We start from the raw sequence: 14087 nt of genomic DNA, 5'->3' as shown, positions 1-14087 counted from the left end.
TCATAATGGGGAATATTCCAACAGCCTTCTTACTACTCATCTCCTTGCTTCTACGTCTTACCTAAATCCATTCTTCACAAAGCCAATGGCATTTTTAGAATGTAAATCAAAGCATGCACTCTTCTGCCTAAACCCTTCAGTGTCTTTCTATCACATTGAGACAAAGGTCTAAACTCTTTATCCTGGCCTGCAAGGCCATCTCATAGTTGGGCTTCATGGGGTCTGGCCTCTTATTTCACTCCCCTCTTGCTCATCCCACTCTCCCTACACTGGCCTTTCTGTTTCTCAGAAGCCCCAGGGTTGTTCCTCCCTCTGGATGCTCTTCCCCTGCATCTTCACGGGGCTGCCTCCTTCCTGTCAGGCAGGTTTCAGGTCAGATGTCACCCCCTCTTAGAGAACATTCCTGACACCAAGTGTAAAGCAGTTCCTCAGTCTTCCTCTGTCATACCACCCTGTTTTGTTTTCTTCATCACCGGCACCACAACTGGACACTGTGTTGCTCGTTTATTTTTTATTGTCTATTTACCCCTCACTAGAATGTAGCCTCCGTGAGGACAGAAAGCCTCTTTCGTTAATGACTCAGTAAATGAATACACCCCAAACAGACACTTTGATTTGCAATACTTTGCTTTTCTTGAGAAAGCATTCTAGCTTTGAGAATGGGCCCTGGCTGACAATCATTTTTATTTGAAAGGATTCTGTCTGGATATTTTATCCAAACTACATACATGGAGGTTCCTGTCTTTTCCCTAATATTTTGAGATGGCTATTACTATTAATTATTTCTTTACTATTGAAGAGATGGGCCATATCTGCTCTCCACATTTTTGGTGACGGCTCTCAGGCATTTGGAGATCTGTGTCCAGCATGCCCTTCAAGCCTGATTAACCTGGTGAAGAGGTGCTGCTGTGCGGGGGGAAGCAACACCGAGGCAGGACCACAGGGTGGGAGGCACCAGGCTGGTGCCACAGACGAGTTACTGCCCACTGGGGGAAGTCATAGATCCAAATCTTGTTTTCTATCTTATAAAATGGGCTTAATAATTGCAGTCCTGCACAGACATAGAGAACAAACTTCTGGTTGCCAAGGAGTAGAGGAGTGGAGGAGGGATGGATTGGGAGTTTGGGATTACCAGATGCAAACTAGTATATGTAGAAGGGATAAACAACAAGGTCCTACTGTATAGCACAGGGAACTATATTCAATATCCTGTGACAAACCATAAAGGAAAAGAATATGAAAAAGAATGTATATATAAGTATGACTGAATCACTTTTTTTTTGCTCCACAGCAGAAATCAACAGAACATTGTAAATCAACTATACTTCAAATATAATAAATTAAGAAAAAAGAAAAACCAACCAACCAAACAAAAAAAAATAATTGCAGTCCTTCTGTCATTATGAGACTATTGAAAGATGAAGGAGAGAGTAAATATGCATATTTAAAAGGGAGTTGGCTGTCACTCCTAATTTATTTTTTTCACTCATTCATCCGCGAAATATTTCAGACAAAGTGCTGTGTGGCTAAAAGGACGGTGGGATGCGCACTTATACCCCATCATGCGTCTGGTAGGGTTGATGCACACAGATGGTAGTGGCTGGAAGGGACCAGGTTACATAAGAGATGTGTAGCAGTGCACTGTGGGCTTTAGAGGCAGGGCTGTGATCTTGGCTAGGATGCTCCTGAGACTGGGGAAGATGACATTCTGAAGAAGCTGGACATTATGCAAAACCCTCAGGGTTTGGCAAGAGTGCCAACCAGCGCTCAGCACAGCCCCAGCAGGCTGCTCAGAGTACGGTGACAGCTCCCGGTCCAGGCCACCCTTCACGACCCTTTTAAAGTCTCTTCAGTGATGAAGCTTGAATCATCCTGACCGGCAAGTCCTGAGGCTCTGGAGCAAATATTCCTCCTCTTATAAAGACTTTAAAATTCACAGAGAGACAGGAGAAAAAAGACACAAGCATTGATTGCCTTATATTTGCTGATAATTGATTCATTCTGAGCTTTTTCCGCCTTGCCTCAGTGGAGGTTCAGCCTTGTCTTCTCTGGGGGAGCCAAGCTGGAGTCAGACCCTTAGAGTTTCCCAGGGTTCCTTGAGCCTGAGCTTGCCTAGAGCTACTATTTCCAGTTGGCGAAATCTTTTGCTCCAGTTAGCATGGTCTCTGCTGCAACCCAGTTCCCTCTGTTCTTGTTTCCCTGAATAAAGCTCCCCAAGTTTGGGGCAGACAAGAGCCTGAGCCCAGGGTCCTTCTGGAGTCCCTGGGGGAAAAGCAGCAGGCGGGAGGTGGCTGAGGGAGTTTCTGCCAGTGACCTCTCAGTTGTACCTTCACACAGTACCCCCAGAAAGGGAAGGCACCCCCTCATTCCCTCCTTTCCAGCTCAGAAGGGCCTGTGACAAGGAGGAAAAGGGCCAGCGTGATATAAGCACCATATCTCTGGAAGAAAAAGAAAATGTGGATAAGCTTGATTTTTCTAATTGTTAATTTTCTTTAAAGTGTAAGTTGTATTTATTGGGCAAATGGAATGAATGTCATCTGAAATAACATGCCTGCTTTTCTTCTTCTTTGCATAAACAAACTTTCATGACAAGTGGGAGGCAGTCATGGTGAATACCCAATCCCCCAGCCCAGCACTGCCAGATCTAGCAAATAAAAATACAGGATGTCTAGTTAAATTTTGAATTTCAGATAAATAAGAAACAATCTCTCAGAGAAGAGTCCCCTTTCTCAGGACCCAGGCCAAAGTCCTCGGCTCCTGGGGTCACCTAGGGGATGATCACTAGTGAGACTTAGTAACACCAGTGTGCAGGTGTGGTCTTCGACCCAGAAACCCAGTGAACAGTGTTTTCTGTGTTGGTCGCACGTCGGAAATATCTGAGGAGCTTAAGAAAATACTGATTCCTGGGTCTTGTCCCCAGGGATTCCAGATTAATAGGTCTAGGGTGTGGTCTACATACTGGGGTTTTCAAAGTCTCCCCTGGTGATTCTAATGAGCTTGCAAGGTTGAGACCACGGACTTAGATGCAGAAAAGTCCAGGTCCAGCCTGTGATCTTGGGTGACAGGGACTTTGAGAGAACCACCTGTTCACTGAGCATGCTTAGTGTTCCACGAGGAAGGAAAGCCAAGTACACTTCTCAGTAGCACCAGGATCTACTAGTCATTTTTTATCTTTTTGCTTTTTTGGTTGTTTTCTTCTATGGTTGCAATTTTTTAAAAAATTATTTTAATTCATTTGTTTAATTGAGGTATGGTTGATTTACAATGTTTTGTTAGTTTCATGCACAGCAAAGTGATTGTTTTATATATATATAATGTTATGTTATTTATTTATTTATTTTTGGCTGTGTTGGGTCTTCATCATTGCGTGCCGGCTTTCTCTTAGCTGTGGTGAGCAGGGGGACTCTTCATTGTGGTGCTCAGGCCTCACATTGTGGTGGCATATCTTGTTGTAGAGCATGGGCTTCAGTAGTTGCATCATGGGAGCTCAGTAGTTGTGGCTCCCAGGCTCTAGAGCGCAGGCTCAGTAGTTGTGGCGCATGGGCTTAGTTGCTCCACGGCATGTGGGATCTTCCTGGACCAGGGCTCGAACCCATGTCCCCTGCATTGGCAGGCGAATTCCTAACCACTGTGCCACCAGAGAAGTCCCTATATATATGTTCCTTTTCAGATTCTTTTCCATTATAGCTACTATAAGGTATTGATGTGATCTACTAGTCATTTTTGATGGTCTTGGCCCTCAGACAGTTTTGGGATTTCAGGACGTGAGATCTGAGATGTCTGTTCTTTGCTGTCCAAGTGTTCTTGGGGCATCTGGACAGAGATGCTTCCTCCTCCCTCCCCAGCAGCTCTGAAACATGGCCTAACATGGAGCCCTGGAGTGGGGCCAGCAGAGCCGTGTGTGTGTGTGTGTGTGTGTGTGTGTGTGTGTGTGTGTGTGTGTGTGTGTGTGTGTAGGAGAGGTCAGCATGTGCTGCGTTAGCCAAGGAAGATTTGTATGCGAGCAAGACCCGTGGATGGCCTGGCACGCATCCTACTGGCAGCTGTGATTTGCTTCAGTCCCTCCTGAGTTGGGGATGGTGCAAGGAGAAAGTGGGGATCTGAGGGGAAGGAAGAAGCGTGGCGTGTGAACTCTCCACCTTGGCTCACGCTTAGAGGTACATGCTAAAGGGGCAGGGAGTAGGGTGTAATGATAGTAACAAGTGCTATCACATTATGACCTAATCAAATTGTGATCCTCATTATGACATATCCTATATTCTTCTTATTTTTTTTATAGAAACTGCAGAGAGTAATAGTTATACTGGTATGCAATTCCTTATCCAAACCCTTGGGGCCATATTTGTTTCAAAATTCAAGACTTTTCAGATCTCTCAAAGGTAGAGCGATAAATATTGTTTAGAAGTAAAATCCTGGTAGCAACTGGGCAGTATCCTAACTGCCCACACTGAGTTCTGCAGCAAAACCTACTAATACTGATGCCAAGCGAGATAAATAAGCATCATAAAAGCTTCTATAAGTCCAGGCAAGGTTACGAAAATTCTTTTGGTTTTCGGATCTTTTTGGATTCCGTGATTAGGAGGGTGTGGACTTGTAAACCCACCCACCTCATTTATGGAACATTAGCTATTCGGTAGGCAGGGTACGAAGTACTTTAAATCCTTTACCCCATTGAAACCTCACAGCAGCGTTACCCATATTACCCCCATTTTGTAGATGAGGAAGTGGAGGCTTACGAGGTTGGGTAACTTGCCCAAGGTCCACAGCTCTTGAGTGGAAATTAGAACAGCAATTCCAATTCCATTCCTTCTGACTCTGGGCCTGAACTGCACTGCTCCAGGGAATGCAGGTGGAGGGGTGGGGGAGAGGTGCACACAGCACTGGGCAGATGTGGGTGGGTGCCCTTGGCTGTCTTGCTGGGAAGGTTGTGTGCGTGTATATACTGAATGTGTGTGGATGTTATTGTGGGATGCTGGGTGTGCATGTGTGTGTCCCATAATCTGTGTGCTTGTGTGTCTGTGTGTGTGGGGTCTGATTGGTGTAGAAAGTCTCTGGGTGTGTCATTGTGTGCCTTTGTGTGTGTGCTGCTTTCTCTCGTCTCTGTATCAGTGGTTCTGGAGCAGGGAGAGTCACCCTTGTCACATCTCTGCTCTCACACAGACTGCAGCCCAGGAGGAGGGGCCGAATTTAGTGAGTTTCTCTCATTCTCAGGAGAGACGGAGCCTTCAGACTGGGACCTGGTGATGGAGACTCTCCCTGCAGGGCCCCAGTGGATGAGTGGATCCGAGTCAGCCCACAGTCACCCAGTGGCCCAGGGAGCCCCCAGGAGCACCTTGGCAGGGTCAGTGAACTTCATCTTGGTTCACTGGTTTTTGAGGAGATGGTTCTCTGGTTAAATGAAAGAAATGCAGATTTTCCAAAGGTTCCTAAGGGAAGTTGCCTATTTCTTAGAAGAAGAGATAAAGATGGAAACCTTGATCGACTGTCCTTAGTTTGTATGGTTGGTCCGCACACTGGCAGCCAGCGGTGCTGCATGCAGTTCGTGGGAAGGCTAGTGGACAACTGTTTGCTCTCCTCCCAGACTAAGCTTTGGGGGTGACTGAGACACGCCCCGTCCAGGCAAGCAGGGTCAAGCAAACAATGACCTTGCGGGCTGGGAATCACAGTTCGGGTCTTGGGGAAGCTGGCCTTCCTGTTGTCAGATATTACTGAGTACCTATAGGATGAGAGAGAATTGATTTTACGGGTGTCTCTACTGAACTGAACTGGGAGAAGGGGGACAGGGAATTATAAATGAGAGAATTGTTAATAACTGTCCCCACTGCACCTCTTCATCACTCTGCCCAAGCTCAATATAAATCACCTGTACCTATGGTACCTATGGTCCCCTCATTTTGCCAACACACACACACACACACACACACACACACACACACACACACATGCACACAGCAACTACATTCACCTGTGGTTTCCATTTCATTTGTTTGGCATTGCAAAATTCTATCAATCTGCTATGACTCAGGACACATCTGTGAGGCCTTCGATCGTTCATCAAATATGTGCAAGGAGTTTGTGTGTGACTGTGAAAAGTTGAGGTTAAGGTCAAAATGGTAAATTGGGGAAAGGCCTAACCCTGGGATTCACCCCACTTCCTGCTGGGTGAGATGGCCCCAGGGGCAGGTCTGGCTCCATGGAGATTGAACGGAGTGGAAGTCCATCCTGCCCAGGTACCCGGGGATGGGATCGGAATTTGTAGCCCACCACAGGCACCTTCTCCTGCCCCTTCCTCAGCCTTCCTCTTCTCATTTTGCTTTTCCCTGGCAATCCCTTTCCCTCATAGCCTCTAGTTATCATCATTGTACTGACAATTGAATATATGCTCCATCTCAGTTGTCCTGAGTTTAGACTGGGTGTCCTGACTTGCAGGCACCTCAAACTCAACTTCTTTCAACCAACCCCTTCTCCCCGCAAAAGAAGATCCTCTCCTATGTCCTCTGTGTCCTTCTTCACACTCACCCACCAATGTCTGAGATAAACTTGGTATCACCTACAGTCACCTTACCTCTTACTTTAACATCTAATCAGTGAAGGGCTAAAAAAGAAAAAAAAAATTAACAGTAACTAAATTTTAAAAAAAATTAGTGCATTTTTATAAAATATAACAAAAATGCAAAAGATTTCCATAAGTGTGTAACATGATGGGATTTTTAAAAAAGTGAATATATCTTTACAATCACATGCAGATCAAACAACAGAACTTTACCAGCAGAAGTAGCCTACCCGCCACCTCCCAGTCACAGCTTCCAATGGTAACCATTCCCCTGACTTCTAACATCAGTGACTAGTCTTGTCTGATTTTGGACTTTATGTAAATCAACTCATACAGTGTGTATCTTGTGATTCTGGCTTCTTTCACTCAACATTATGCTTGTGGGATGCACCTAGGCTGTGATATGTTATCAGTTTTTTTATTTCTCAGTACCATGGAGTATTCTTACTTCATAGTAAGAGAGTTTTGTTATTAAGTTTGTATCTTCATAAGGGCTTTTGAAGACATCCTGAATAAAGTCACGTCATGGGAAGTGTCCTTTTATAATGTATGTCTCTAAAATCAGAACAACATATCTGTTTGTGATATTTGAAGTAAACCAATAAGGAAAGTGAATTACTCTGGAGAGGACCAGACAGTCAAGGAGCCAGGAAAAGTAAAAGTGAAATTTCTTCCATCTTCCGGAGTTTGTGCACTTTGTTGTAGTTTTGAAAGAAAAGTCATGCTTCAATTAATAACAGACAATGAAGTCAATATGATGGGAGCAGAGACGATGATGTGATCAAATGCCAAGAGATGACTGATGGCTGAAAAAATATCATGTGAGCCAAAGCAATTTCTCTTGACTTCTAACTTTATTCATCCAGTGAATAACATTTCACCACAGTTTTATCAATGGAATGCAATTCTACCCAGATCATTCTGTCAACAACAAGAAACAGCATCAAATCATTTTTTCCACACAAATAAATCAATCATTGATTATTATTTTCTCCCATTTCGGATCCAAGTAAGAGAACCAAATATCTTGAGTAAAAACAAAGGAAAGAAGAAGAAAGTGATTTCTTTGTTGACAAATCCAGTTAGGTAAATGCAATTTAAGCCTTTTGCTTTTTTTTTTTTTTTTTTGGACACATGCTGTTGTGAGGAGAGAGAAACAGTTTTTAAATTTAGAGCAGAGACAAACTGTAATAATAAACACATGGAAAGAGAATGCAACCACTCATTGCTCCCTTTAGATATAATAGCATTTCCAGTTCTTCCTTTTTGTTTGTGTAGTTCTCTTTACTGCGATTTCTCTCTTATTCTTTGAATGTATAATCAAGTTTTCAGAAAAATTAAATTACAAGGGCCTACAAAATCCAAAAGGGGGAGGTGTCATCCTTAATGACAAGCTTGTGTGGGGAGCTCCTACTTTTCCTAGTCCTGCTATTTCTTCTTGCTGCCACATCTTGATGCTCATGAAAGGTCCTCTTTCAGAGTCCTTGTTGGTGGTGCACTACTGGATGGGTTGAAATACATTTTATTTTACAGATTGAAGTTCATATTCGTGCTATACATGATAAAGTTATACATCAGGATTTTTTTAATATAATGGACTGAATGTTTCTTTTTCCCCAATTCATATGCTGAAATCCTAACTCCCAATGTGATGGTATTAAAAGGTGGGGCCTTTGGGAGGCAATTAGCTCATGAGGGTGGAGCCCTCGTGCATGGGATTAGTGCCCTTATAAAAGATTCCAGAGAGCTATCTCACTCTTTCTGCCATGTGAGGATATAAACACAGGTCAGTGGTCAGCAATTGGGAAAAGGGCCCTCACCAGAACATGACATATTGGTGCCCTGATCTTGAACTTCCAGTCTCAGAATTGTAAGCAATACATTTTTGCTGTTTATAAGCCATCCAGTCTAAGGTACTTTGCTTTAGCAGCCTGAGCTGATTAACACATACATTAGATCATGAACATCTCTGTTAAATTTGCCTGGGCAGGGATGAAGATCTTCACCAGGATCTTGTGTGGAGAAGGATTCGCTCCCTGGGCCAATCAAGTCAAGCTTGCCCCTTGCCATAGTTCCCTGGGCCACAGTTCTCTTACTTTACTGGCTCACCCCCATTTATGACTGTCTCCTAAGGCCCTAGCTGTGGTGTCAGAAAGGGTCCTAGTGTCCGAAATACTGTTTCTTTTTCCTCCCCAGGATGACCGTGGGGGAGGCACTTTCTCTTTGTCAGAAGCACAGAAACGAATGGTCTACTTACTGCCCTTGCCTGATGATGAGCCATTTTTTGCCACTGAAAGCAAGTCATCTTTGTTCCTCAATTGTGATTTATCCTCGTAAGGAAGACTAAGATTATTTCTAGAGAATGAAAAATGAATAAAATAAATACAAGTTCAATGGGGCATCATGTTCCACATGCAAGGCCAAACAGGACTTCAAATCCCTCAGTGTTAGTGAATTTATTATATATTTGAGTCTCCAGCATATACCACCTGCCTGAAATGAAGAGGGGCTTAACAAAGGAGTTTTTGAGCATAAAGATGGTGATGATTATTTGTGGGCACAACATTGAAAGCATAAATAGAGTTCAAGGAGATTTGACACTAATCCAAATACTTCCACCTAAATAAGAGTTCTGATGCAAACAATGACTATTTTTAAAACAACACCCTTTTCCTGATATTAAAAGCAATGTTAATTTATTAAATTCAAAAGCAAACACTCAGGAAGATATTATATAAGAAGAAAACAGAACACATCTATATTCCCACCTCTTAGCTAACATTTGTTATGTTTAGTCTCTTTCTCTCTGTCTCACTGTCTCTGTCTCTCTCATCTACCTTTGCTGTGTTTTACAAATTTAAGTTCACGTTCATGCTATACATGATAAAGTTACTCATCAGGATTTTTCACCCAATCTATTACAAGCACCTTTGTCAAAATTTTGGAAACATATTTTACCAAAGCCCTATTTGGAAGGCATAAAATTTGTTCTTTATTAATTGTTTTAAGTTAAAAATATAGCATTTGTGGGCATATTTATACACTTTTATACATGGGGCAAGTCTCAAATTATTTCCTTGGGAAATATTGCTACAAGTAAATTTTAAAAAATCAAAATCAAATCTGGATACTTATTGATATCCAGAAAGTCTGAACCAATTTAGACTCCCATTAACAATATTTGGAGGCATATGTTTCCAGTGTAACCTTGTCAGAATTGAAGAATAGAATTTACAAAAAGAAAAAAGTAGTATTTTAGTCTACATAAAATACTAAATACTTTCTTCTTCTTATTGCTTATTTTTTATTTACCTTTTGAAATTACCCACTCATATTCTTTGCTCATTTTCTATTAATCTTATTTCTTTGTAGAACTCTGATATATGGTACAAATATCTTCACCAGATATTTGCTTTTGTTTAAAAATTAAGTAGTGATTCCCCCTTCCTCTCAAAATAAGTTTCTGATTCTTATATATTAAAATTTACTTATTCTTTACTCTAACAGTGTCTTTGTTTTTAGGTTTAGCTTACATTTTAAAATAACATACATTTTCTTCTGTTTTATCCCCCTTTTCCCCCTCCCTCCTTTACTTCCCTTCATTTTATAATAATGGGTCTATACTTATGGGATATGATATATATCGGACAGAAATCTAACATTTTCTTTTCAAATATGTAATCAGTTGTCTAAGAGCCATTTATTAAATATTCTCTTCTTTCTTCTTGATTTTGAATGTGATCTTTGTCAAATGCTGAACTTTAATTTGTATTAGAGTCTATTTCTGGAACTGCTTCCCTGTGCCCTTGATTTACTTGGCAATGAATCCAGCACCACATTGCTTTAGTTACTGAGTTTTATAATATAGTAAGTGTTATTATCTGGTGGTGTTAGTCTCCATTCATTACTCTCTTTTCATGGGGTTTCCTTGTTCATTCTTCGAGATGGATTTTTATATTACATTTTCAAGGGATTTTGGCATTTTGATTAAAAGGAACTGAAACTTATGAGTTAGTTTTGGAGGAAATGATATACTTACAATATTATTTCAAACAAAATATTTCTTCCTGTTCAGAAATACTATTTGTTTCTTATTTATTCAAGACTCTTTTATGGCCCTCAGTAAAGTATAATAGTTTTCTTTATCAAATGCTACTTATTTCCTACCTTTATTGCTAGATATTTCATATATTTGCTGATATTTTTGTGGAAAGCCATTGTGGAGTGTGTGTGTGTGTATGTGAGTGTGTGTGTTTTGTATTTGTCCATAAATACTTTGGTTGCTTCTCTTAACTTTTCCTTTTGCCCTCTTTATTTAAATATAATAGTTCATTATTTTTTCTTGTTTTGTTACATTGGCTACATCTTCCAAAGTATTATGTAAAAGCAGTGATATATGGTATCGTTTGTATTGATGTTCACTCTAATGTGGACTCCTAAAGGGTTTCATCATTTAACCAAATGTCCACTACTCTTTTAAGATAGAATTTTTTTTTAAAGGAAGAAAGCTTTATTCTTAGTATCCCTTTATATATCAAGAATATTATGTTTTCTATAAAAGTTGAAATGATATTGATAGATTTAAAAAAATCATCACAATCCTTAAATTTCTGAAGTCACATTTATCTGATCATATATATTTTCAGTAGTATACTTACATTTTTGATTTGTGTTGATATTTTATTGAGGATTTTTGCATTTATATTTTCACTAAGTAGTATTTGTAGGTGTGCGTGTGTAGGTATGCAATATGTGAGTATATAAGTGTGTATTTCTACCAAGTTTAGGTATAAGTGTTATGGAAAATAAACTAGAAATATTCCATCAAAAATAAACTCTGGAATAGTTTATAGAGCATAGAAATTGTCTGTTCCTTGAGGGTTATAAAGAATGCACATATTTTTCTGTGCCATTTGGGAGATAATAAATCTTCACATTTTGAGATTTTTCTCATTGTTTTTGATCAGTTCAGCTCTTTTTTTGCTTCATGATTAAATTTTGATTCACTTATATTTTCCTAGAAAACTGTGCCCATTTCATCATTGTTGTATAATTTTTTTAAAGCTTATGGATATATTTGCTTCCTCATTTCTAACTTTTTGTTGTGTCTTCTTTATTATTTACTTGAACATACTTCCAAGATATTTAGGTATTTGGATTTTCCTTTCAAAGCTTTATTTCTAGGATTTATCAGTTTTCTCATTTCTAATTCACTATTTTTCATTAATTTTTAAATTTCTGCTTTTCTTGGGTTTATTTTTCACTGATAACTAAGTTGGATGTTTTATTCATTTATTTTCATACTTCATTTTAAATTTTATTTAGTAAAATTAATTTTATAGACCTCATAATTATCACTGAAAAATTTTTGGTTGTAACACAGATGTTTTTATATATAATTTTCCATTCATTACAATTTTCTAAATAGTCATTTAAACATTTTAGATGTAGTATGATTTAGAAATACTTCTTCATTTTCCAAGTGGTTGTATTTTGTTGTTTCTACTCTTTGTAATTCAGTTGCAAAACGTCACATCTTAGTAAATTTTTCAGATTTTATTATGGTTAATATAGCATGCATTTTCATAGTGATTCATGCACATTTGAAAAGATATACTCTATTAGTAGTATATAGCGTTAGCTACGTGTCTGTATGGGAAATTTAGTCCTAAAAGTTTTGAAAACATAATAGAAAGGTAAAATGTTTGATTGGTGTCACTGGTGGGACCAGAGCACACCCAGGTGTTGAAGGGAGTGATTCCATCTGAAGCTGATTGACTTTCCCATGGTCAGCCTGTGCCTGGAACAGGGGTCAAGCCTGGGGAAGCCAAACATAGCCTAAGGAGATACACTAGAGCACAGCTGGACAGGAAGGTGAATCTCCAGGATAGAGCAAGAGTGGAGCAGGGAGAGCAGCTGGAGGGACCCTGTGGGTAAGCCTCGGGTCACCCTCTGGAGTGGTGCATCTGTTCGTAAGAATAATCTCTTCTCTCTTTCCCTTTTTATGAGCACTAGGTAAAGCCTTGGTAAAGCCTGGAGTCTGCTCTTGGCCATAAGACTTAAAAGAAAGATCTCTTCTAGTTTTCTTGATCTTCTGTATTGACGTAGCAACCTGGGGATGAGGAGCCCTGAGGGGGCTATAAGGAAAAGCAGGGAGGCTCTTCAAGGGTGTTATTGGCCGCCTGGGCTAGTGGGTGCTTAAAATGATCATAACTGGTGCCATCAATTGAATTTTCTTTTTTTGAGGCCCAGATTAGAGCACTTAGAAGACATTTAAATTATAAATATGTTAAATAAACATTATTAATTATATTATTTTGAGCCCTCCACTCTTCACTGGCAATATGATCAGCCAAAACCTGGTCGATACATGTACAATTTTTCTGTGATTACTGTATGGCTCTCAGTGTTCTTATTTCAGAGACTGTGCTTTACATTCTATGATGCTATAATATAATGTGAGATGAAGATGTGCATTTGTTGCATCCTAATTGTGGATTACACCCATAATCAATTTAAAATGACCCTCTTGGCCTATTTAATGCTTTGTTTGCAATTTCTATCCATGTTTCCTTTTGTGTACCTACATCTTAACTAAGCATTTAACCTTTATTTCTAACTTTGTTTGAGTTGTGTATTTTGTATTTTGATCAAACATAAAAAGCCTTTGTCTATTAATGAGGGAGTTAATTAGATTGATAGTTTTTTCTCAAACTGATACCTGTAGTAGACATTGCTGTCCTTTGCCCAGCATCTGTTCCCTCTTGCTTTGTCCTGATGGAGCCCAGATATTTCCAGGAATTCACCCCAGATTTGGGGAGAAACTGACTCCACCCCAGGTCTGAGGTGGGCCTGGTTGCTCCAAATGTAATCCCACCCTGTGCCATTGATTGGCTCAGGAATGGACAGGTAACTCAGTTCTGGTCGAGACACTGAGAAAGGAAATGAGTTTGGGTTTTTTTCTGGAGAAACTGTCTTTGTTTCTAAGGAAGCCACAAGAAAGGGCAGTCTCTTTTCTCCTGTGGGTCTTCATCATGTCTAGACACTGCACCTGGAGCTGCCATAGAGCATGGGGTACCATCTTGCTGTCTGCCTGAAATGGAGTCCTCATAGGATGGCAGAATAAAGAGATGGGAAGAACCTGGATTCTTGGAGATTTCCCTGAGCTTCTGAATCAATGGCCCTGTGGCTGTCCTTACACCTTGCATTCCTGTTACATAAAATTAGGCAGTTCTTTTTCATGGTTTAAGCCAGTTTACATCAGGGTTTCAATACATGTAGCCAAGAGCACCTTACTGACACAATGCGTTCATTTTTCATCTTTTTACCTTTTATTTCATGCTTCTTATTCATTATTTCTCTTTGTGTTTTGGTTTTCTGTCATTCATATTTAGATTGTACTTTTTGCTTTTGTTTTTGCTTGTGAATTGTTAAGTATGCATCTGGTTTTTAATTTTACTAAAAATTGAGTAGCTTAACATACTTATACCAGTACTTTATAAGTATCAAACTGAATATAATAATAATAATTATT

Source organism: Pseudorca crassidens, chromosome 12 (assembly GCF_039906515.1).
Source record: "Pseudorca crassidens isolate mPseCra1 chromosome 12, mPseCra1.hap1, whole genome shotgun sequence".
NCBI classification, from domain to species: domain Eukaryota; kingdom Metazoa; phylum Chordata; class Mammalia; order Artiodactyla; family Delphinidae; genus Pseudorca; species Pseudorca crassidens.
The sequence above is the reverse complement of the archived record's forward strand: the minus strand, read 5'-3'. Positions refer to the sequence as shown.